The following is a 24,946-nucleotide window of genomic DNA, read 5'->3' on the forward strand; positions in this document are numbered from 1 at the left end:
TGTGTGTGTGTGTGTGTGTGTGTGTGTGTGTATGTGTATGTGTGTGTGTGTGTGTCTGTGTGTGTATATAATTCTATAGTTCTCTAAGGAGTGTATAAAAAGAGGTTATATACCTCTTTTAGTGTTTGGCCAATAGTGGCTGTTAAATAAAGGCAGCTCTCATCATAATTTCAATTATGTTATTTTTCTGTACTTTTAATGTTGCTATGATGTGCACTTTAAAATACAGATTTTTGATACAGTCATTTAAGATCCTCCAAAACATGATATCAAGTACCTCTTCCACTTTATTTCACAAAATTCAACCCTCAACTTCAAGCAAAATGGACCGCTTTCTGCTTCTTGGCCTCACTACTTTGTCTCTCCATGTTGGTGCCAAAACTAGGCTTATTCCCACAACTCCGTTGATCCCTTTACCTTCTATTCCTCTCTGTTATGTTCTACCTTTCTGAAATGTCATGTCTTATCTGAAACCTTTCTGAACCCCAAAACCAAATTAGATAACTAACTTCTCTGAACCTTCATAATATTTTCCAATATCCTTAGGATATATAACATTCCATTCATCATCCTGGTTGGATAACTCTGATAGTCGGGTCTTAGCTTGGAAAGCAATGTCCTCAGAGAGGCTGCGTCTGCCCAACCAAGCTAAACTAGACCCTAGGCCACTATCACATTTTCCTCTATTTTTAGTTACTCAGTTTGTCTCCCTTCTTTTTTCCTACCACTTTGCCAGTAGATTTTTTACTTCTTGGGAACAAAACTGTTTTCCTTAGCAGTCCCTAGTACCATATCTTTCGAACAATAAATGTTCAATAATTGTATGAAATTGAATTGTCAAAAATAAAATCTGTATCATCTACACTAAAGTTGGTAAGACAGCTTCTAATTTCAAAATTGTTACTAAAATTGTATAGTTATCCTCTCCACATCAACATATACATTCAGCATTCACACACTCACATTTATTCATACACATTTGCACACACGCTAGTCATAGACATTTGCACACCCCATTCACACATACATTAATTTTTACAAATACATCATTCACATATTCACAGACACCACTTGCACACACACACCCCATTTACACACTCACACTAATTCACATGCACATTCATTTACACAAACACACCCCTCTGGGTTCTTGGTCTCTGCCATAATTTACGTAATGTTCAGGAAGCAGGTATGGCAGGCACCAATTATAGGAAACTGGAAATGCTCTACCTGGAGCTCTCCGTGGAAGCCATGATCTGTTGTATTTTGTATGTAGAGAAAAGACCATGGAAAGAAAGGGAGAAAAAAACGGTGATGCGAATGTTAAGTGTAAACTTTTGGAAACAGTAACACATTCAGTATAGCTCACTTGATAGTATAGTTTAGTAAAGTCTGACAGAGAATCCAAACCAACACAAAGTTAGAAAAAAATTGAAACTTAAAATATGAAGAAGAGCGATTATGCAGAATCTATGAAACTATAGCCTTCTTCAGCAAGAATTTTGCTGTTCATTTGAGACTTCTCGGAGACACAGTTTGGGTTTTTAAAAATATTTTCTTTGGAAAAAATAATATAAAAAGAAAATAGAGTAATAATTTTAATTTTAATAAAAATGTAAATCATAAAATAAATAAATAGCTTTGTCTGTGTTTTAAACGTTAATCAATACTAAATTCAAAAGCATAAAAAGAAGCTGTCCCCCAATTACAGTATTCCACACTCAAATTGCTTCAAAAATACTTCTGAGTAAATAAAGATGCTTGTTTCTTCCACGATCCTCACTGAAGCCCCTCAGCTTTTATCAGAAAACTTGAACACCTGTTAACTCTTCTCTTCCTCTATCTTCACCCTCTGATGCTCTTTAGATTTTTCCCATCAGCATTTAAACACATCCAGTGTTTCCCACTATAATCAAAAGCCCTCCTCCGACACATTTATCTCCTATCTTCTAATTTTTCTCTTCTCTCCCAAATTATGGCAGAATTTTACAAAATTGGTTACACATGCTTTCTCCTTTGTTCTCACCTCTTACTACCACGCCCTCTTTAACTTGAAATACATTAATTTTGTAATATTTCTACAATGACCTCTGTGGTAGGTTGAATAATACCCCCTCTCTAAATGCTCATGTTCTAATTCTGAGATTCTGTTAATATGTTACCTTAAATGGCAAGAGGGACTTTGCAAATATGATTAAATCTAAGATCTTAAGATGGGGAGGATAGTCTGGATTATGCAGGTGGGTCAAACGATGTAGTCACATATGGCCTTAAAATAGAGAGGCAGAGGGAAAAGTCGCTACAGGAGAGTAGCAGGAGATATGACATAAGAAAGAGGTTGGGGCTGGGTGTTGTGGCTTACAGTAATCCCAGCACTTTGTGAGGCCAAGGGGGGAGTATTGCTTGAGCCCAGGCATTCAAGCCAAGCTTGGACAACACAATCAGACCTCATCTCTGCAAAAAAAAAAAAAAAAAAAAAAAATGCCAGGCAGGGTGGAGCACACCACTTTTCCCAGCTACTTGGGAGGCTGAGGTAGAAGGACTGCTTAAGCCCAGGAGGCTGAAGCTGCAGTGAGCCGTGATCATGCCACTTCATTTCAGCCTGGGCAACAGAGTGAGACCCTGTCTCAGGAAAAAAAAAAAAAAAGAAGTTGTAGTGATATGAGGAAGGTCAGGAGCCAAAAATTGCAGCCAATATTTTGAGGCAAGAAACAGCAAATAAATGAAGAAATGACAGGTGTGCTAAAATCTCAGAATTTACCACTATGGAATTCACCTATGTATTTCAAAACCACTTATACCCCAAAAGCGATTAAAATAACATATATATCTATAAATATTATTTTATTTATATTATATATCTATAAACATTATATATATATTTAAAGCTAGTAAAGGCAAAGAAACAGATTCTGCCCTAGAGACTTCAGAAGGAATCAGCCCTGCCAACACCTTCAATCCAGTAAAGCTGATTCCAGACTTCTGGTCTCCACAACTGTAAGAGAATAAATTTGTATTGTTTTAAGCTGCCAAATATGTGCTAATTTATTACAGCAGCAATAGGAATATAATACAGTCCCATGCACTAAGTCAAATGGAGGACAATTGTTAGTCTTCCTCTTACTTTTCACTAGCAATCTCTTAGCTCTTTAAATACCACTGGACTTATTATGATATCTTTGACTAATTCTTCTCAGACTCCTTTGCTTACTCCTCCCTTTCTACCAAAATAGGAAATGTTAGAGTTTCTTGAGACTCAGTCTATTCTTTTTTCTTTTTCCAAGTCTTACATCTCCTCAGGAAAACATAGCACCACTGAGTGCCTTGGCAACCTATAGAGAACTTCAGTCTTTGGTCACAGCATTAAGAGCTCTTGGTTTCGTGGTCCCATGAGCCCTCTTTAAAATAACAAAGACTCCATCTAAAACCACATCATTTTTCACTCTCTAAGCAATCATATCTACTCTGAAATCTCTTGAAAATCATATCCCAAGCCCACCTGCTTGGTTACAAGTATATACAACTGCTTACTTTAGTTCCCTACTCAATTATCACACAGACATCTCAAATTTAAAGTATCTACAACTGAATACATTCCTTTCCTTCACTCTTGTTTTATTTCCAGTATTAACAATCTCAATAAAAGGTACCACCAGGTTTTCTAACCGAAAACTTGGGATTTATTATATATGGCCCCTTTCCTCCCCTACCATATACAATCAATCAAGTCTGCCACCTAAATGCCTATTATGGCCAATATCAATGAAACTAATCTAATTCAAATCACAATCTCAGATATGACTAAATGAATGCAGTGGTCTTATGACATACCCACCCCCAACAGTGCACAATGTAGCAACACTAACTCAATCATGTTCAACCCCCCCATATACATAGTCATTCCCTCACATAATAGGCACAGTGATATTTAAACACACACACACACACACAAATCCTATATTACTACGGACTTGCTTAACACTCTTTGCTCTTCGGATATAATGTGATTCAGGAAATCTTTCCTTTAGACTTTGGTCCCTGCCTCATTCTTTACTTTCATTTCTCACTATTCTATGTGTTTCTCTTAAATCACCTTCATGGTCCCCTTCTTTTAGATCATTGTACTTTTCATTTTCTTTTTTCACAATTCAGGATCGTGGAACTCTGAAAGTCTCTTTTGTGTAGAATTCTTTCCCCACCATCCCCTTGTTTTGCCCATCTTATTACCTAACTAGTTCCTATTCATGCTTTGTTCTCCTCTAAAATGTCAGGGACACATTCTCTGATACCCTCTCCAAAACTAGGTTAGAACTTCCTGTTATGTGCTTCCATATTAAATTGTAGTTTGACTTCAAAATGCATATTGTATTTAAATATACTTAAAAAACATTGTCTTCTCCCAGTAGATATTTTTTCCTTTTTAAGCAGCATTATAAAAGTATAAATGAGGCAAAATAAATTGCACATATTAAAAGTATAAAATTTCTTAAGTTTTCACATATATGGATACAGCCGTGAAACCACCATTACAATAAAGATAGGGAACACATTCATAACCCCAACGTTTCCTCTTGCCCCTTTGTTCTAACAAAGTCGTGCCATATTTGTCTTGTTCCTAATGTTCCTGGCACACAGTGGCACTCAAAATATATTTGATAAATGAATTAAATAGCCAAGTTATTCACCAAAGGATTACATAAGCACCAAAAGCAATGTGTCTTTGTTTTTGCAACTTTTGTAAAATAATGCAAACCTATGCATCACTGAAGATTATGCTTTATGAGAACAATAAATTTTATTTTAATAAATTCAGGTAGAAAAATCAGAGATTAAACAGATTTGTAAAATACGATTCTGAACACATATATTTATGTAGATTTATTTATATGTAGCTAGAAAAGATAATGGACATTGACACAAAAACTAGCAATGGAGAAATTGCAGGTGATTTTAATTTTCTTCTTTGTGCCTCTCTGAAACTTTTAAAGACCACGTGTCATAATATGTTGAATGGGACCTTTCCTGCATTTTAAACTTTGGACAAAGACCCATGCTGTGGACAACAAGTAGTAAGTATTTCCACATTCTAATCAAAACAGCCAAAAAGCTGTCAGACTCCCCTCTCTTGAGTTTGCTAAGAGGTAGCCAAATTGGTCTTTCTACTGTCATATTCAACATTCTATGCAATGTACAAAAGCTAACATCCTATTTTTGTTGAAGGGGAAAGTTGGCAGAAAGTGAGCCATTCTAGTTTATTTTCCACCCCATCCCATATCTGAAGGAAAGGGAAAGGCTGCCATTCCTTTAAATCATTATTATACTCCAAAAAGAACTACTTTTAGAGATTAAGGATGGCATAAGAACTGGCATTGCTAACCTTGGCTGGATGCCTGCTGAGCTGCATTCGTGCACAGGTCCATACATGCTGCCACCTGAGTAGAGAATGGTAAGAAAAGTCTTAGGAGCTTCAGCTTGTATCCTTTGGAATTTTAGAGTTTCTGTCTTGCAATTTGTTTTCAAGGCAGAAGTTTGACCACAGAGAGGGCAGCAAGAGTCAGCCCACCTTCAGTAAAGACACACTAGTTTCCTATGTGGGAAGTGGATACTACAAAAAGTGGCAAGCTCAAGCATCTCCATCTGTCTTTCTTGGACTAAAAGGGCTCTCTGTCGTGGCAGGGGAACACTCCCAGTAAGAGCAGTAAGTGGTGAGATGAACCGATGTGGGCAAGAGCTGAATTGCTAACTAGAGAGTGGTGCAATACAGTTATTCAATGGCGACCCAAAAGATCCCACCTGTGCTCCACGGACAATTCAGCATTTAGCATGCGAACCCCTCACAAGGTATTGAGGACTAAAAGAGAACAAAATGAGCATCGATTCCACCTGTTTTTTTGTTTTTACGCAACTCCGCACACGACCCCTTCTTCTGCCTTGACCTTGGAAGACTCAGAAGATGATAAATTGAGGATGACTAGGTGGAGATATAGAACACAGTGAGGTAGGCAGTACAATCCCTTTGTATGGATGGGGCTCAAGGCCCACAGGCCTGGCAGTTCTCTGGTGTCTTTCCATCCCACACGGTCCACTGTTGAACTCCTCAGGTGGACGGGAGGCAGGACTAGATTGCAGCTCCAAACAGAGCAGCTTGCGAAAGTTCGCATTGTGAATTGTAGCTCCAGACCGACTGCAAGAACAAACCAGCAATCTGGAGAGGACCTACAGACCATCTGAAGGAAGCGGACTGCTCCTGTAGGACCCAGGAGACACCCCAAATACTGTGAGTGCCCCAACTGTAGAAGTGGGAAAGGGATACCCTCCTCTCCCAAACACACACCTCCACTGGAGAAGTTGAAAGTCTGTTTGCGGGAGAAGTTTCTGACTTTATGTGGAGCTGAGTCAATTTAGAGAGCCAAGAGAAATACAGGAGTAGAGAAAGTAGCAGAAAGGCCCTGGGAGCTCACTGCGCCCCTGAGTGGGCCATTCCTGCTTGGCATCCCAGGGATCCATTGGGACGGTGACCAGAGGAATAGGGGGTAAACCTCCACAGGGAGAAGGAAATCTCCAACTGAACTTTGTAACAATTTGAAGAGGGTGAGAAGCCTCCTGACCAGAACTCCAGGAAGGGTGCAAATCTGGTGTGCAGACTCCACAGGTGGGGGAATAACCAGACTCTTTTCTTTCACAGCTGGGAGGCAGGTAAGCCCAGGGCAAATTTTCAAGCCCAACATACCTTCCACTTGGAAACAGACTGGTGGTTGTTGGGGGGTGCATGATGGGAGTGAGACTGGCCCTTTGGTTTGTGTGGGAACTGCATGAGGCCCATGACTGCTTGCTTTCCCCCACTTCCCTGACAATCTGCATGACTCAGCAGAGGCAGCCATAATCTTCCTAGGTACACAACTCCAGTGACCTGGGAATCTCACCCCTGTCCTGCACAGCAGCAGCAGCAAGACTCGCCTAAGGACAGTCTGAGCTCAAACATGCCTAGCCCTGCCCTGACCTGATGGTCCTTCCCTACCCACCCTGGTAGCTGAAGACAAAGGACATGTAATCTTGGGAGTTCTAGGGTCTAACCCACCTCCAGTCCCTCTCCACACTACTGCAGCTGATGCTTTCTGGAAAGCATCACCTCCTGGCAGGAGTCCAACCAGCACTAAAATAGACCATTAAACCACCAAAACTGAGGACCCCCATGGAGTACATTGCACTCCCCCAGTCATCATCTTCACTGGAACAGGCACTGGTATCCACAGCTGAGAGACTCATAGACGGTTCATATCACAGGATTCTGTGCAGACATCCCCCAGTACCAACCCAGAGTTGGGCAGACTCGCTGGGTGGCTAGACTCAGAAGAGAGACAACAATCACTGCAATGTGGCTCACAGGAAGCCACATCCAAAGGAAAAGAAGGAGAGCACTACACAAAGGGAACACCCCATGGGACAAAAGAATCTGAACAACAGCCTTCAGCTCTAAACCCTCCCTCTGATGGAGCCTACCCAAATCAGAAGGAACCAGAAAACCAACCCTGGTAATATGACAAAACAAGGCTCTCCGACACCCCCCAAAAATTACACTAGTTCTCCAGCAGTGGATCCAAACCAAGAAGAAATCCCTGATATACCTATAAAACAATTCGGGAGGTTAGTTATTAAGTTAATCAGGAAGGGACCAGAGAAATGTGAAGCCCATTGCAAGGAAATTCAAAAAATGATACAAGAAGTGAAGGGAAAAATATTCAAGGAAATAGATAGCTTTAAAAAATTAAAAATTCAGGAGACTTTGGACACACTTTTAGAAAGTCTCAGAAATAGAACTCAACAAGTAGAAGAAAGAAATTCAGAGTTTGAAGACGAGGTCTTCTAATTAACTGAAACCAACAAATACAAAGAAAAAAGGATAAAAACATATGAACAAAGTCTCCAAGAAGTCTGGAATTATGCTAAATTACCAAACTTAAGAATAATTGATGTTCCTGAGGAAGAAGAGAACTCTAAAAGCTTAGAAAACATATTCAGGGGAATAATCAAGAAAAACTTCCCTGGCCTTGCTAGGGACCTACACATCCAAATACAAGAAGTACAAAGAACACCTGGAAAATGCATTGCACAAAGGTCTTTGCCTAGTCATATTGTCATCAGATTACCCAAAGTTAAGACAAAAGAAAGAATCTGAAGAGCTGTGAGACAGAAGCACCAAGCAATGTATAAAGGAAAAGCTATCAGATTAATAGATTTCTTAGCAGAAACCCTATAAGCTAGAAGGGATTGGGGCCTTATCTTCTGCCTCCTCAAACAAAACCATTATCAGCCAAGAATTTTGTATCCAGTGAAACTAAGCATCATATATGGAGGAAAGATATAGTTGTTTTCAGATAAATGCTGAGAAAATTTGCCATTATCAAGCCACCATTACAAGAACTGCTAAAAGGAGCTCTAAAGCTCAAAACAAATCCTGGAAATACATGAAAACAGAACCTCTCTAAAGCATAAATCACACAGGACCTATAAAACAAAAATACATATTAAAAAGCAAAAACAAAACAAAACAAAAAACAAAAGGACACAGACAACAAAAAGCATGATGAATGCAACCTCACATTTCAATATTAACATTAAATGTTAATGGCCTAAATGCTCCACTTAAAAGATACGGAACCACAGAGTGGATAAGAACTCACCAATCAAGTATCTGCTGCCTTCAGAAGACCTACTTAACACATAAGGAAGCACATAAACTTAAAGTAAAGGGGTGGGAAAAGGCATTCCATGCAAATAGACACCAAAATTGAGCAGGGGTAGCTATTTTTAAATCAGACAAAATAAATTTTAAAGCAACAGCAGTTAAAAGAGACAAAGAGGGACATTATATAATGGTAAAAGGCCTTGTCCAACAGGAAATTATCATAATCCTAAGCATATACATGCCTAACAACGGAGCTCCCAAATTTATAAAAACAATTACTAATAAACCTAAGAAATGAGATAGACACAATAATAGTGGCGGACTTCAGCATTCCACTGACAGCACTACACAGATCCTCAAGAGAGAAAGTCAGCAAAGGAACCATGGATTTAAACTATACTTTGGAACAAATGGACTTAACAGATATATACAGAAAATTTCATCCACCTATTCTATTCAACTGCAGAATACACATTCTATTCAACAGTGCATGGAACTTTCTCCAAGATAGACCATATAATAGGCCATAAAACGAGCCTCAATAAACTTAAGAAAATTGATATTATATCAAGCACTCTCTCAGACCACAGTGCTCCTGAATGAGCATTGAGTCAAAAACAAAATCAAGACAGAAATTAAAACATTCTTCAAACTGAATGTCAATAATGACACAACCTATAAAAACCTCTGAGATATAGCAAAGGCAGTCCTAAGAGGAAAGTTCATAGCCTTAAGTGCCTACATCCCAAAAACTGAAAGAGCACAAACTGACATTCTAAGGTCACAACTCAAGGAACTAGAGAAATAAGAACAAACCAAACCCAAACCCAGCAGAAGAAAAGAAATAACCAAGATCAGAGCAGAACTAAATGAAATTTAAAACAAAACAAAAAAAAGATAAATAAAACAAAATCTGTTTTTTTGAAAAGATAAATAAAATTGCTAGACCTTGGCAAGATTAACCAAGAAGAGAGAAAATCCAAAATGCAAATGACCTCACTAAGAAACAAAACAGAAGATATTACAACCGACAGCACTGAAATACAAAAGATCATTCAAGACTACTATAAACACCTTTATGCACATAAACTAGAAAACCTAAAAGAGATGGATGAATTCCTGGAAAAATACAACCCTCCTAACTTAAATCAATAAGAATTTGATACCCTGAACAGACCAATAACAGGCAGCAAGATTGAAATGGTAATTAACAAAATTACCAACAAAAAAGTCCAAGACCAGACGATTCACAGAAGAATGCTACCAGACATTCAAAGAAGAATTAGTACCAATGCTCTTGACACTATTTCACAAGAGAGAAAGAAGGAACCCTACCTAATTCATTTAATGGACCTAGCATCACCCTATTACCAAAACCAGGCAAGGACATAACCATAAAGAAAACTACAGACTAATATCCTTGATGAACATTGATACTAAAATTCTTAACAAAATACTAGCTAACCAAATCTAACAACATATGAAAAAGATAATCCACTATGATCAAGTGTGTTTCATAGCAGGGATGCACGGATGGTTTAACACACGCTAGTAAATAAATGTGATACACCACATAAACAGAATTAAAAACAAAAATCACATGATCATCTCAGTAAATGCAGAAAAAGCATTCGACAAAATCCAGTATCCCTTTATGATTAAAACTCTCAGTAAAATTGCCACAAAGGACATACCTTAATTTAATAAAAGCCATCTATGGCAAATCCTCAGTCAACATAATACTGAATGTGGAAAAGTTGAAAGCGTTCCCTCTGAGAACTGGAAAAAGACAAGGATGCTCACTCTCGCCACTCCTCTTCAGCATAGTAAAGGAATTCCTAGCCAGAGCAATCAAACAAGAGAAAGAAATAAAGGGCATCCAAATTGGTAAAGAGGAAGTCAAACTGTCACTATTTGCTGATGATATGATTGCTTATCCTGAAAACCCTCAGGACTCCTCCAGAAAACTCCTAGAACTGATAAAAGAATTCAGCAAAGTTTCCAATACAAGATTAATGTACACAAATCAGTAGCTCTTTTATACACAAATAGCAACCAAGCAGAGAATCAAATCAAGAACTCAACCCCTTTTACAATAGCTGCAATAAAATAAAATAAAATAAAATAAAATACTTAGGAATATACCTAACCAAGGAGTCAAAAGACCTCTACAAGGAAAACTATAAAACACTGCTGAAAGAAATCATGATTGACACAAATGGAAACACATCCCATGCTCATGGATGGGTAGAATCAATATTGTGAAAATGACCATACTGCCAAAACCAATCTAAAAATTCAACACAATCCCCACAAAAATACCAGCATTATTCACAGAGTTAGAAAAAAGAATTCTAAAATTCATATGGAACCAAAAAAGAGCCTACATAGCCAAAGCAAGACTAAGCAAAAAGAACACATCTGAAGGCATCACACTACCTGATTTCAAATTATGCTATAAGGCCATAGTCACCAAAACAGTGTGATATTGGTATAAAAATAGGCATATAGATCAATGGAACAGCATAGAGAACCCAGAAATAAACTCAAATACTAACAGCCAACTGATCTTCGAAAAAGCAAACAAAAACATAAAGTGGGAAAAGGACACCCTTTTCAACAAATGGTTCTGGGATAATTGGCTAGCCACATGTAGGAGAATGAAACTAGACCCTCATCTCTCACCTTATACAAAATCAACTCAATGGATTAAAGACTTAAACCTAAGACCTGCAACTATGAAAATTCTAGAAGGTAACATGGAATAGCCCTCCTAGACTTTGGCTTAGGCAAGGATTCTATGACCACGAACCCAAAAGCAAATGCAATAAAAACAAAGATAAATAGCTGGGACCTAATTAAACTAAATACCTTTTTCATGGCAAAAGGAACAGTTATCAGAGTAAACAGACAACCCACAGAGTGGGAGAAAATCTTCACAATCTATAGATCTGACAAAGGACTCATATCTAGAATCTACAACGAACTCAAACAAATCAGTAAGAAACAAACGAACAACCCCATCAAAAAGTGGGCTAAGGACATGAATAGACAATTCTCAAAAGAAGATATACAAATGGCCAACAAACATACGAAAGAATGTTCAACGTAACTAATGATCAGGGAAATGCAAATCAAAACCACAATGTGATGCCACCTTACTCTTGCAAGAAAGGCCATAATCAAAAAAATCAAAAAACAGTAGATATTGGTATGGATGCGGTGAACAGGCAACACCTCTACACTGCTAGTGGGAATGTAAACTAGCACAGCTGCTATGGAAAACAGTCTGGAGATTCCTTAAAGAACCATTTGATCCAGCAATCCCACTACTGGTTATCTACCCAGAGGGAAAGAAGTTGTTATTTGAAAAAGATACTTGCACATGCATGTTTATAGTGGCACAATTCACAATAGCAAAATCGTGGAACCAACCCAAATGCCCATCAATCAACAAGTGGGTAAACAAACTGTCCTTGTGTGTATATATATACACACACACATATATAATGTATATATATAATGTATATATGTGTATATATAAACTGTGGTTATTTATATATATTCTATATATATAGAGAGAGAGAAACTATGACTCTCTCTCTCTCTCTCTCTCTCTCTCTCTCTATATATATATATATATATATATATATATATATATATATATATATATATATACATAAAATGGAATACTATGCAGCCATAAAAAAGAATGAATTAACAGCATTTGCAGTGATCTGGATGAGATCAGAGACTATTATTTCAAGTGAAGTAACTCAGGAATGGAAAACCAAACATCATATGTTCTCACTGATATGTGGGAGCTAAACTATGAGGATGCAAAGGCATAAGAATGATACAATGGACTTTGGGGACTTAGGGGAGGAAGAGTGGGAGGGGGAGAGAGAGAAAAGACTAAAAATGTGGTGCAGTGTATATTGCTCAGGTGATGGGTGCACCAAAATCTCACAAATCACCACTAAAGAACTTACTCATATAACCAAATACCACCTGTACTCCAATAACTTATGGGAAAAAAAGTTTGCACTCTTGTTTCCACATATTTTTTAGTCTCCCCAAATTTCTTGCTGTCACTGATGTCTAATTTTCTTCTATTTTTATTGGATAATTTAATTTGTATTATATAATTTTTTTCATTTATTGAAAACAACAACAAAGAACACAGTGAGGTAACAGACCATGCTTCCCTTCTTTGTGCTCCAGCCAATGAGTTAGACTTGATTCTAGAGAATGGGAGAAGACTTAAACTGGGTGCAATATTGAATTATTTACATTTGTTTGGACTAAACCTATTTAAAGGTCACATTGACCTAGTTGGCTTAGTTGCTAAGGTAAGACTGTTCTTACAATGACCAGAAAGTGATGTGTCTGTTGACGGTGTGACCCTTTAGTGCAGACAGGGACTTTAACAGCATGGTCCAAGGCACTTAGTGTAGATTATTACATGCATTTCTTGTTTACATCACCACTAAGTTTAGCCATTCTGCTATCCAATTATACATGGTTAAACTTGTGTTATTTTTAACTCATAAAGAAAAGAAGAAATTCTTAGAAGCCTCATTACAAAGCAATTCTCAGGGATGATGGTGTAAAATTAAGGAATGGTTAAAAGTGTTATGTGATATCAATATACTTTCATAGAACATCAATACTTGTTACCTTCTCCTTCTACATGTGGGCATCTGAGCATTGACCATAGTGAATGAGGATGACAGCTTTCTGAAGTTTTCTAGGCAGCATAGGCTTCTAAGAACATGTAAGAATCAAGAGCAGGGAGAGTACCTCAAAATATGACTAAGTTAAGAGGATAGGATCCAAAACAAAATGTGTTTGATTTCTATAATGAAAATAAGCAACATATATGTATATTTTAAGCACAATGTTTTATGATGCTCTTTTCTACAGTTATGCAAATTCAGTGGAATACAAATATTTGATCACAAAACAAATTCTGCTTTTACGATTTTCTTAGGATAGAATCTAGAATTGGAAATAATAGGCAAACTGTTATAAATAATGCTAAGCATCTTAATATATATTGCTAGATTATTTTCTAAAGCTTGAAAGGAATTATAATCTCTTAGCATGTATTGAGTATTAACATCCTTTTCAAAATTGCTAACTTACTAAACAAGAGTATCTTATTAAACTTTGCACTTATTTATTCTACTGACCTTGAATGGTTCATTGTCCTCATTACCATTTGTATTTATTGATACATTATTGTGATGTATCTATTTACATCCTTTGCCCTTTTATGCTGTCAGGTTTTAGTGTCATTTTTTTCTGCTACTGATAAATTTAAAGGTACTTAAGATCATTTAAATGTGGTTAATATAGTTGTATCAAAAGATGTTTCATTTTTTTTTTAGCAGTAGTCACATAAGTTCAATTAATAAAGAAGCTTCATCCATTCATATATTTATTCAATAAACTTAACCATTGGTCAACTCTAGTGCTAAGTAAAACAAGAAGCCAGTCCCCAAGATGCTTATCAGAGAGAAGAGTTTGGCAAGTACCATAAAAGCAACCAAGGTTACATATAGTAGTTTATATTAGTCTGCATGGGCTGCCATAACACATCCTGCAGACAGATGGTTTATGTAACAAAAACCGAAATTTATATTCTCACAGTTCTGGAGACTGGAAAACCAAATTCAAGGTGGCAACAGGGTTCGTATCTAGTGAAAGCTCTTCCTCTGTGTGGCAGATAGCCACCTCCTCACTAAGTACTCATGAGGGCTTTCCTATGGTTATGCATAAACAGGGAGAAAAAAGAGAGAGAGCTCTGATGTCTCTTACAAGGATAATACTCCTATCAGATTAGGGCCACACCCTTATGAAATCATTTACTTTTTTCCTCTGAATACAGCTGCACTTGGAATTAGGGGTTTCAACACAGAAATTTGGGGTATGGGGAAACACAGACATTCAGTCCATAACATACTTTGAGTTATTCTATCTTGGAGATGGTAAGAAAAATAGGAAATATACTCATTTATTCATTCAGTAAACATTTATTGAGTGCCTAGTTTACACCAGTCTCTATGCTTAATGTTAGTAATAGTAGCTATTTTCCTGGAGGAGATAATAATCAAATGAAGAAAAAGAAGACACAAATCACAACGCAATTTGAATGCTATAATATAACTACCACAAAGACTCTGAAAACACAAAAGAGGGAAAGATAAATATGTCTGTGGGAGTTGGGAAAGATAACACAGAAAAGCAAAACACTTATTGGGGTCTTAAATGTTGGGTAGGATTGCGTAATGCAGAGATAAAAAACAATTGTATAATCATGACGAGAAAAGGTTGCTCAGGCAATGTTTTGTGTTTGAGTCCTCACTTTTGAGTTGTAGATTTTTCTAAGACTACTTTCTGAGTGGTGCATTTGGAGTTTTGGACATATGTCTCACTCTGTCCTCACCTTCCTCTCACTAAAATTCTGAGAGTAAAAGAATGGAAAGTAAGGGAAATCTGGCTATTGTTTTGTCTTTCAAAGTTGGTGTCATCTGTAGCGCCCTCAAGAAAAACATTTCATTCTAACGTCATTTGGATATTGGTTTCAACAAAATGCACCTTACAGAGTGGTTAGGTTCTAAAGTCAACATAGATGTAAAGTGTGCTTACTATGGAACCACACAAATCCTAACCAGTCATATAACTTTGTCTATGTCAAGAAACAATGTTTATCCTCCACTTGAATAACTCTTTCCAAAAAAGGTGAATATCTAGATTTAGCTAGCCTAATAAGATTACTTTCAGTCCATTCCAAGATGACCAAATAAGAAGAGATCTGGTCTGCAGTTCCCAGCGTGATTGACACAGAAGATGAGTGATTTCTGCATTTTCAACCGAGGTCCTGGCTTATCTCATTGAGACTGGTTGGACAGTGGGTGCAGCTTACAGAGGACAAGCCAAAGCAGATAGGGCATCGCCTTACCTGGGAAGTGCAAGGGGTCGGGGGATTTCCGTTTCCTAGCCAAGGGAAGTTGTAACAGACTGTACCTAGAAAAACAGGACATATCACCCAAATACTGTACTTTTCCCATGGTCTTAGCAACCAGCAGATCAGGAGATTCTCTCCTGTGCCTGATTTGGCAGGTCCCATGCCCATGGAGCCTTGCTCACTGCTAGCACAGCAATCTAAGATTGACCTGTGAGGCTGCAGCCTGGCGGGGAGAGGGGTGTCCACCATTGCTAAAGCTTGAGTAGGTAAACAAAGCAGCTGGGAAGCTCAAACTTGGCAGAGCCCACTGCAGCTCAACAAGGCCTACTGCCTCTATAGACTCCACCTCTGTGGGCAGGGCATAGCTGAACAAAAGGCAGCAGAAACTTCTGCAGACTTAAATGTCCCTGTCTGATAGCTCTGAAGAGAGCAGTTGTTCTCCCAGCATGGCATTTGAGTTCTGAGAATGGACAGACTGCCTCCTCAAGTGGGTCCCTGAACCCTTGTAACCTAACTGGGAGACATCTCCCAGTAGGGGCTGGCTGACAATTCATACAGTCAGGTGGCTCTCTGGGACAAAGCTTCCAGAGGAAGGATCAGGCAGCAATATTTGCTGTTTGGCAATATTTGCTGCTCTGCAGCCTCTGCTGGTGATACCCAGGCAAGCAGGGACTGGAGTGAACCTCCAGCAAACTCCAACAGACCAGCAGCTGAGGGAACTGACTGTTAGAAGGAAAACTAACAAACAGAAAAGAATAGCATCAACATAACAAAAAGGACATCCATGCCAAAACCCCATCTCTAGGTCACCAACATCAAAGACCAAAGGTAGATAAAACCACAAAGATGGGGAGAAACCAGAGCAGAAAAGCTGAAAATTCTACAAAACCAGAGTGTCTCTTCTCCTCCAAAGGATCACAGCTCAGCAACTCGCCAGCAACAGAACAAAGCTGGATAGAGAATGACTTTGACGAGTTGACAGAAATAGGCTTAAGAAGGTCAGTAATAACAAACTTCTCTGAGCTAAAGGAGCATGTTCTAACCCATCATAAGGAAGCTAAAAACCTTGAAAAAAGGTTAGATGAATGGCTAACTAAAATAAACAGTGTAGAGAAGAACTTAAATGACCTGATGGAGCTGAAAACCATAGCATGAGAACTTCGTGATGCCTGCACAAGCTTCAATAGCCGATTCAATCAAGTGGACAAAAGGATATCAGTGATTGAAGATCAAATTAATGAAATAATGACAGAAGACATGATTAGAGAAAAAAGAGTAAAAAGAAATGAACAAAGCCTCCAAGAAATATGGGACTATGTGAAAAAAACAAATCTATGTTTGATTGATAAATCTGAAAGTGCTGGGAGAGAATGGAATCAAGTTGGAAAAGACTCCTCAGGATATTATCCAAGAGAATTTCCCCAATCTGGCAAGGCAGGCCAACATTCACATTCAGGAAATACAGAGAACACCACAAAGATACTCCTCGAGAATAGCAACCCCAAGACACATAATAATCAGATTCACCAAGGTTGAAATGAAGGGAAAGATGTTAAGGGCAGCCAGAGAGAAAGGTCGGATTACCTACAAGGGGAAGCCCATCATACTAACAGTGGATCTCTCAACAGAAACCCTACAAGCCAGAAGAGAGTGGGGGCCAATACTCACCATTCTTAAAGGAAAGAATTTTCAACCCAGAATTTCATATCCAGCCAAACTAAGTTTCATAAGTGAAGGAGAAATAAAATCCCTTACAGACAAGCAAATGCTAAGAGATTTTGTCACCACCAGGCCTGCCTTACAAGAACTCCTGAAGGAAGCACTAAACATGGAAAGGAACAACTGGTACCAGCCACTGTAAAAACATGCCATATTATAAAGACCATTGATGGTAGGAAGAAACTGCATCAATTAATGGGCAAAAATTACTAGCTAACATCATAATGATGGGATCAAATTCACACATAACAATATTAACCTTAAATGTAAACAGGTTAAATGCCCAATTAAAAGACAGGCTGGCAAATCGGATAAGGAGTCAAGACCCATCAGTGTGCTGTATTCAGGAGACACATCTCATGTGCAGAGACACACATAGTCTGAACATAAAGAGATGGAGGAAGATCCACCAAGCAAATGGAAAGAAAAAAAAAAAAGCAGGGGTTGCAATCCTAGTCTCTGAAAAAACAGACTTTAAACCAACAAAGATCAAAAGAGACAAAGAAGGCCATTACATGATGGTAAAGGGATCAATTCAATAAGAAGAGCTAACTATCCTAAATATATATGCACCCAACACAGGAGCACCCAGATCCATAAAGCAAGTCCTTAGAGACTTACAAAGAGACTTAGACTCCCACACAATAATAATGGGAGACTTTAACACCCCACTGTCAACAATAGACAGATTAATGAGACAGAAAATTAACAAGGATATCCAGGAATTGAACTCAGCTCTGCACCATGTGGACCTAATATACATCTACAGAACTCTCCACCCCAAATCAACAGAATATACATTCTTCTCAGCACCACATCACATTTATCCTAAAATTGAACACATAATTAGAAGTAAAGCACTCCTCAGCAAATGTAAAAGAACAGAAATCACAAGAAACTGTCTCTCAGACCACAGTGCAATCGAATTAAAACTCAGGATTAAGAAACTCACTCAAAACCACACAACTACATGGAAACTGAACAACCTGCTCCTGAATGACTGCTGGGTGAATAGAGAAATGAAGGCAGAAATAAAGATGTTCTTTGAAACCAATGAGAACAAAGACACAATGTTCCAGAATCTCTGGGACACATTTAAAGCAGTGCATAGAGGGAAATGTATAACACTAAATGCCCACAGGAGAAAGCAGGAAAGATCTAAAATCAACACCCTAACATCACACTTAAAAGAACTAGAGAAGCAAGAGCAAACAAATTCAAAAGCCAGCAGAAGGCAAGGAATAGCTAAAATCAGAGCAGAACTGAAGGAGATGGAGACACAAGAAACCCTTCAAAAAAATCAATGAATCCAGGAGTTGGTGTTTTGAAAAGATCAACAAAATTGTTAGATTGCTAGTAATACTAATAAAGAAGAAAAGAGAGAAGAATCAAATAGATACAATAAAAAATGATAAAGGGGTTATCACCACTAATCCCACAGAAATACAAACTACCATCAGAGAATACTACCAAAACCTCCAAGCATATAAACTACAAAACCTAGAAGAAATGGATAAATTCCTCGACACATACACCCTCCCAAGACTAAACCAGGGAGAAGTTGAATCTATGAAGACACCAATAACAGGCACTAAAAAAGATCCAGGACCAGATGGATTCACAGCCGAATTCTACCAGAGGTACAAAGAAGAGCTGGTACCATTCCTTCTGAAACTATTCCAATCAATAGAAAAAGAAGGAATCCTCCCTAACTCATCTTATGAGGCCAGCATCCTTCTGATACCAAAGTCTGGCAGAGACACAACAGAAAAAGAGAATTTTAGACCAATATCTCTGATAAATATTGATGCGAAAATTCTCAGTAAAATACTGGCAAACCGAATCCAGGAGGACATCCAAAAGTTTATCCACCACAATCAAGTCAGCTTCATCTGTGGGATGTAAGCCTGCTTCAACATATGTAAATCAATAAACATAATCCATCACATGAACAGAACCAGCTAAAAAAACCACATGATTGTCTCAATAGATGCAGAAAAGGCCTTTGACAACATTCAACAGCACTTCATGCTAAAAAGTCTCAATAAACTAGGTATTAATGGAACATAGCTCAAAATAATAAGAGCTATTTATAACAAACACACAGCCAATATCATACTGAATGGGCAAAAACTGGAAGCATTCCCTTTGAAAATCGGCACAAGACAAGGATGCCCTCTCTCACCACTCCTATTCAACATAGGATTGGAAGTTCTGGCCACAGCAATCAGGCAAGAGAAAGAAATGAAAGGTATTCAATTGAAAAGAGGAAGTCAAATTGTCCCTGTTTGCAGATTACATGATTGTATATTTAGAAAACCCCCTTGTCTCAGCCCAAAATCTCCTTAAGCTGATAAGCAACTTCAGCAAAGTATCAGCATAAAAAATCAATGTGCAAAAATCACAAGCATTCCTATACACCAATAACAGACAAACAGAGAGCCAAATCATGACTGAACTCCCATTCACAACTGCTACAAAAAGAATAAAATACTTAGGAATCCAACTTACAAGAGATGTGAAGGACCTCTTCAATGAGAACTACAAGCCACTGCTCAACAAAATGAAAGAGGACACAAATAAATGGAAGAACATTTCATGCTCATGGATAGGAAGAATCAATATCGTGAAAATGACCATACTGCCCAATGTAATGTATAGATTCAATGCCATCCCCATCAAGCTACCAATGACTTTCTTCACAGAATTCGAAAAACTACTTCAGAGTTTATATGGAATCAAAAAAGAGCCCACATAGCCAAGACAGTACTAAGCCAAAAGAACAAAGCTGGAGGCATCACGATACCTGACTTCAAACTATACTACAAGGCTACAGTAACCAAAACAGCAAGGTACTGGTACCAAAACATGGAACAGAACAGAGGCCTCAGAAGTAACACCACACATCTTTGACAAACCTGACAAAAACAAGAAATGGGGAAAGGATTCCCTATTTAATAAATGATGATGGGAAAACTGACTACCCATATGTAGAAAGCTAAAACTGGATCCCTTCCTTATACCTTATATAAAAATTAATTCAAGATGGATTACAGACTTAAATGTTAGACCTCAAACCATACAAACTCTAGAAGAAAACCTAGGCAATACCATTCAGGACACAGGGATGGGCAAAGTCTTCATGACTAAAACACCAAAATCAATGGCAACAAAAGGCAAAATAATAAAATAGGTTCTAATTATACTAAAGAGCTTCTGCACAGAAAAAGAAACTATCATCAGAGTGAACAGGCAACCTACAGAATGGGAGAAAATGTTTGCAATCTACTCATCTGATAAAGGGCCAATATCCCAAATCGACAAATAACTTAAACAAATTTACATGAAAAAAACAACCCCATCCAAAAGTGGGCAAAGGATATGAACAGACCCTTCTCAAAAGAAGGCATTTATGCAGCCAACAGGCATATGAAAAATGATCATTATCACTGGTCATCTGAGAAATGCAAATCAAAACCACAATGAGATACTATCTTATACCAGTTAGAATGGCGATCATTAAAAAGTCAGGAAACAACAGATGCTGAAAAGGATGTGGAGAAATAGGAACAATTTTACACTGTTGGTGGGAGTGTAAATTAGTTCATCCACTGTGGAAGACAGTGTGGCAATTCCTCAAGGATCTAGAACTAGAAATACTATTTGACCCATCTACCCCATTATTGGTTATATACCCAAAGGTTTGTAAATCATGCTACTATAAAGACACATGCACATGCATGTTTATTGTGGCACTATGCACAATAGCAAAGACTTGGAACCAACCCAAATGCCCATGAGTGATACACTGGATTAAGAAAATGTGGCATATATACACCATGAAATACTATGCATCCATAAAAAAGGATGAGTTCATGTCCTTTGCAGTGACATGGGTGAAGCTGAAACCATCATTATCAGCAAACTGTCACAAGGACAGAAAACCAAACACCGCCTGTTCTCACTCATATAGATGGGGACTGAACAATGAGAACACTTGAACACAGGGTGGGGAGCATCACACACTGGGGCCTGTCATGGGGTTGAGGCCTGGGGGAGGGATAGCATTAGGAGAAATACCTAATGTAAATGGCGACTTGATGGGTGCAGCAAACCAACATGGCACAAGTATAACTATGTAACAAACCTGCACATTGTGCACATGTTATACTTTATTATACTTGAAGTATAATTAAAAAAACTTCTTAACTATTTAATAAATTGAGAGTCTGATAATAATGTCTTTTTACTATTCTGAATAAAGATTACTTTCATTGTTATGTTAAAATATACATACCAATTATAAACATAATCTCAAAGACTCAAATTTGTAATTTTTTCTTACAGTATGCTAGAGAACATTAGTAAGAATTATTTGGTTATGCTTAACTAACAAAGAGAACATAGCATTTGAATATTATTGATAAAAAAAAATCAAAGAATCATGTTTGAATACTAAGTCCTTGGCAGTATTTTCAGTGCCTTACAAGGAACATTTCAGGGCATCCTCAAAACAACCGCACGAGGTAGGCACTGTTATTGTCTCCATTTTACCTGTAAAGCATAGAGAGGTGAACTAATTTGCCCAAGCTCACACAATAGAATGCGGAGCTAGGATTTCACCCTGATATTCTGACTACAGAATGTCTGGTCCTAAATGCTGAAATATACTGTCAAACAAGAGGAAAGAACCGGTGATCAGTAACAGAGAAAGAATTTGATTAAAAAGCAAAGGTAAAAGCAAAATTTTACCTGCGATAAAATAATTACTCCCTTATTGTCTTCTACAGCGTTACCTTCTAATTTCTCAAATTGCATCAGAGTTATTATAATTACTAGTAACAACCACTCCCCCACCAAAAAAATAATGCCATACCACATGTCTATGGTCTATTTAGGAATGTAAAGAAAGGACAGGCCTAGCAGCAAAGCAGAAAGAAAATAATTTTTACATATTTTTACATATTATTAAAAATCAGCCTTGTATTTCCCTCTTATGAGTAGCGTCCCAAAGACCTACAGTGTCTACTGTGTTAAGTGTGGGTTCAAGAGATTAAGGGCACTGATGGGCCTCTGGTTCACTGTTATTTCCTTCTCCTTGCAACCTCACATCGCTATACATCTGTTTTGTTGATTCAGAAGAGCACTTGAAATGCTTTACAGTTGATTTTGACAAGTGCTACAATTTGATAGGGAAAGATAATTCTTGCTGAGATGATTTTCGAAGTACAGAAATTATACTTTTGAGTAGATATTACCTTTCTTTATGATCAGGACTTTCATTTAATATACAGCACACTTAAGCTTGGTAATCACATTTTCCTTTTTCTGAAAAAAGTGATGGGTGTCTTTGATCTCATATATTAAGGCATTACACATTAAAATCTTATTCCAAGTTCTGATTGTTTTCTTTGTTGCAGATAAAGCATGTCTGACAAATTTAAGGATATCAGATTTATAAAATGCTATATGAATATGAAGTGGGATTATTAATTAAATGAGAGACTCCTGATCACACGATTGGGCTGATTGATGAGTTCCTGGGATGTACATTTTCTGCATGCCTCTAAATCCACTAAACTGAAAATTAATTGGTAGTGTCTTAAAGACCACAGACTTATTACTGACAGAATAAGCACTTTTAAGAAATAAAATATATGAGTTGATTTTAATTTATATTTTAAAATATTCCTTTATCATATAGACTTTCCCATTAGTTTAATTATAAGAGAATGTTTTAATATTTGATATTTGAGAAAATTCTTAATGAAAAATTATCATCGCTTTGCTTTGTTTCACTAATGCTATGTCAGAGGTTGACACAATTTTAAAGAAAATCAAGGTTTAAAGCTTATCTAATGCCAACTCAAGATTGTAACTGGCCAGGGGCAGTGACCCATGCCTGTAATCCCAGCATTTTGGGAGGCTGAGGTGGGCGGATCACGAGGGCAGGAGATCGAGACCATCCTGGCCAACATGGTGAAACTCCGTCTCTACAAATACAAAAAGTTAGCTGAGTGTGGTGGCGCATGCCTGTAATCCCAGCTACTCGGGAGGCTGAGGCACAAGAATGGCTTGAACCCAGGAAGCTGAGGTTGCAGTGAGCCAAGATCATGCCACTGCACTCCAGCCTGGCGACAGAGTGAGACTCCATCTCAAAACAAACAACAGTAAACAAACAAACAAACAAAAGATTCTAACTTGGTTTAAAGCAGGCTGAATGATTCAGTGCTTTGGGATCTCAGTCCTGTTGGCATAACATCCTCAGTAATTAAAGCCTTTATTATTGATATGATGGAAACTAAAACTTGATCCATGTCTCCATGTTAGAAAATAATTTCTAAGTATTCCATCCATCTTTGTGTAAGTTTCTACATTATTTACAAAGATAAATGGAAATATTGTTAATGTGAGATATGCTTCACAGTTACATTGAAGATGCTATATACCACTGCCAAACAGTACTGGTGTCAGTACTTCAATACAGTTAAACAGCATCTCAGAATTCTTATTCTGCTACTTGGGTTCATGTTGTCAATGTGGTTTTTCCTAATCACAATCCAAATTCTAGATCCAACAAATAATTCCACCTGGAATTTATAAAGTGGGTGTCCTTGGCCACTTTAATCAAGTATATTAAATGTATTTAATATATATTATTAAATCTTGTTTCTTAAAATACAGTTAAGAACAAAGACTTGAGTTTGTACTTTTATTCTATTTCCCAACTAAAGAATATTTAGAAATTCTTTACCTGTCTAAGCCACAGACTCCAAATTGTCACTCTGCATGTCCAGGGCATATTATTTTCCTAACAAAAATTCTGAGAAGATAAAATAAAATAATGAATGCAAAGGTATAGCCCAGTGCTTGGTGAATAGAAAAATTCTCAAAAACTGATGACTGTGTTTAATGTTTTTTTCATCACTGATGCCACTTTCCTAGTTACTACCCCATGCCAGGTTTACTACAACAAAAATATATCCTAATGCTTTATTCTTCCGTTTCCATCCATTTCAGTTCTGTTATGCAACAACTCTATTTCTTATAAAATATTGCTTTCATTTTGTAACTCCTCTGTTAAAAATAGGTTGTAGTTCATAAGAAAATCCCTAGACTTCTAAGATTTCTATTACCTGGCTTCAAACCTTGTATAGCGTATGCTTCTGTTATTCCCCTGTGGATACCTGTTCTCTATTCTCACTGGATTACCTTCAGATTGCCAGTTTCACCTCACATTTTCACACTTGTGTACCCTTTTACCTGTATAGGGAGGTAAATACAATAATCAATTAACTGCAGGACTTTTTGAAACTTTTTACAGGATAGAATTTTAGCGTGTTCTCGGACTGATTTTGAGCATGCCTATGACTAAGCCTCAACTATCTAGATAAAAAGAGACAAGAACTATCAAAACTAATTTAATTTGTCATTAACCGTGACTGGAAAGTCTATTGGTTTCTACCCATGTTATGGGCATGTATGGGTATTTGTTTGTTTATTTCAGAATATGTATGTATGGGTTTTGTTTTTCTTTTCATTTTGGTTAAGGGCAGCAATTTAACTTC

General features: G+C 37.5%; 1 non-coding gene across 1 annotated transcript; it reads right to left on the bottom strand.

Moving 5' to 3' along the window:
• Positions 1 to 3,284: 3,284 nt before the first annotated feature.
• Positions 3,285 to 3,412, bottom strand: LOC111553439. Its single transcript, XR_002734947.1, has one exon. It is a non-coding gene; the product is annotated as a small nucleolar RNA SNORA25 (small nucleolar RNA).
• Positions 3,413 to 24,946: the final 21,534 nt, after the last annotated feature.

Source organism: Piliocolobus tephrosceles, chromosome 8 (genome assembly GCF_002776525.5).
Source record: "Piliocolobus tephrosceles isolate RC106 chromosome 8, ASM277652v3, whole genome shotgun sequence".
In the NCBI taxonomy this organism is placed as follows: domain Eukaryota; kingdom Metazoa; phylum Chordata; class Mammalia; order Primates; family Cercopithecidae; genus Piliocolobus; species Piliocolobus tephrosceles.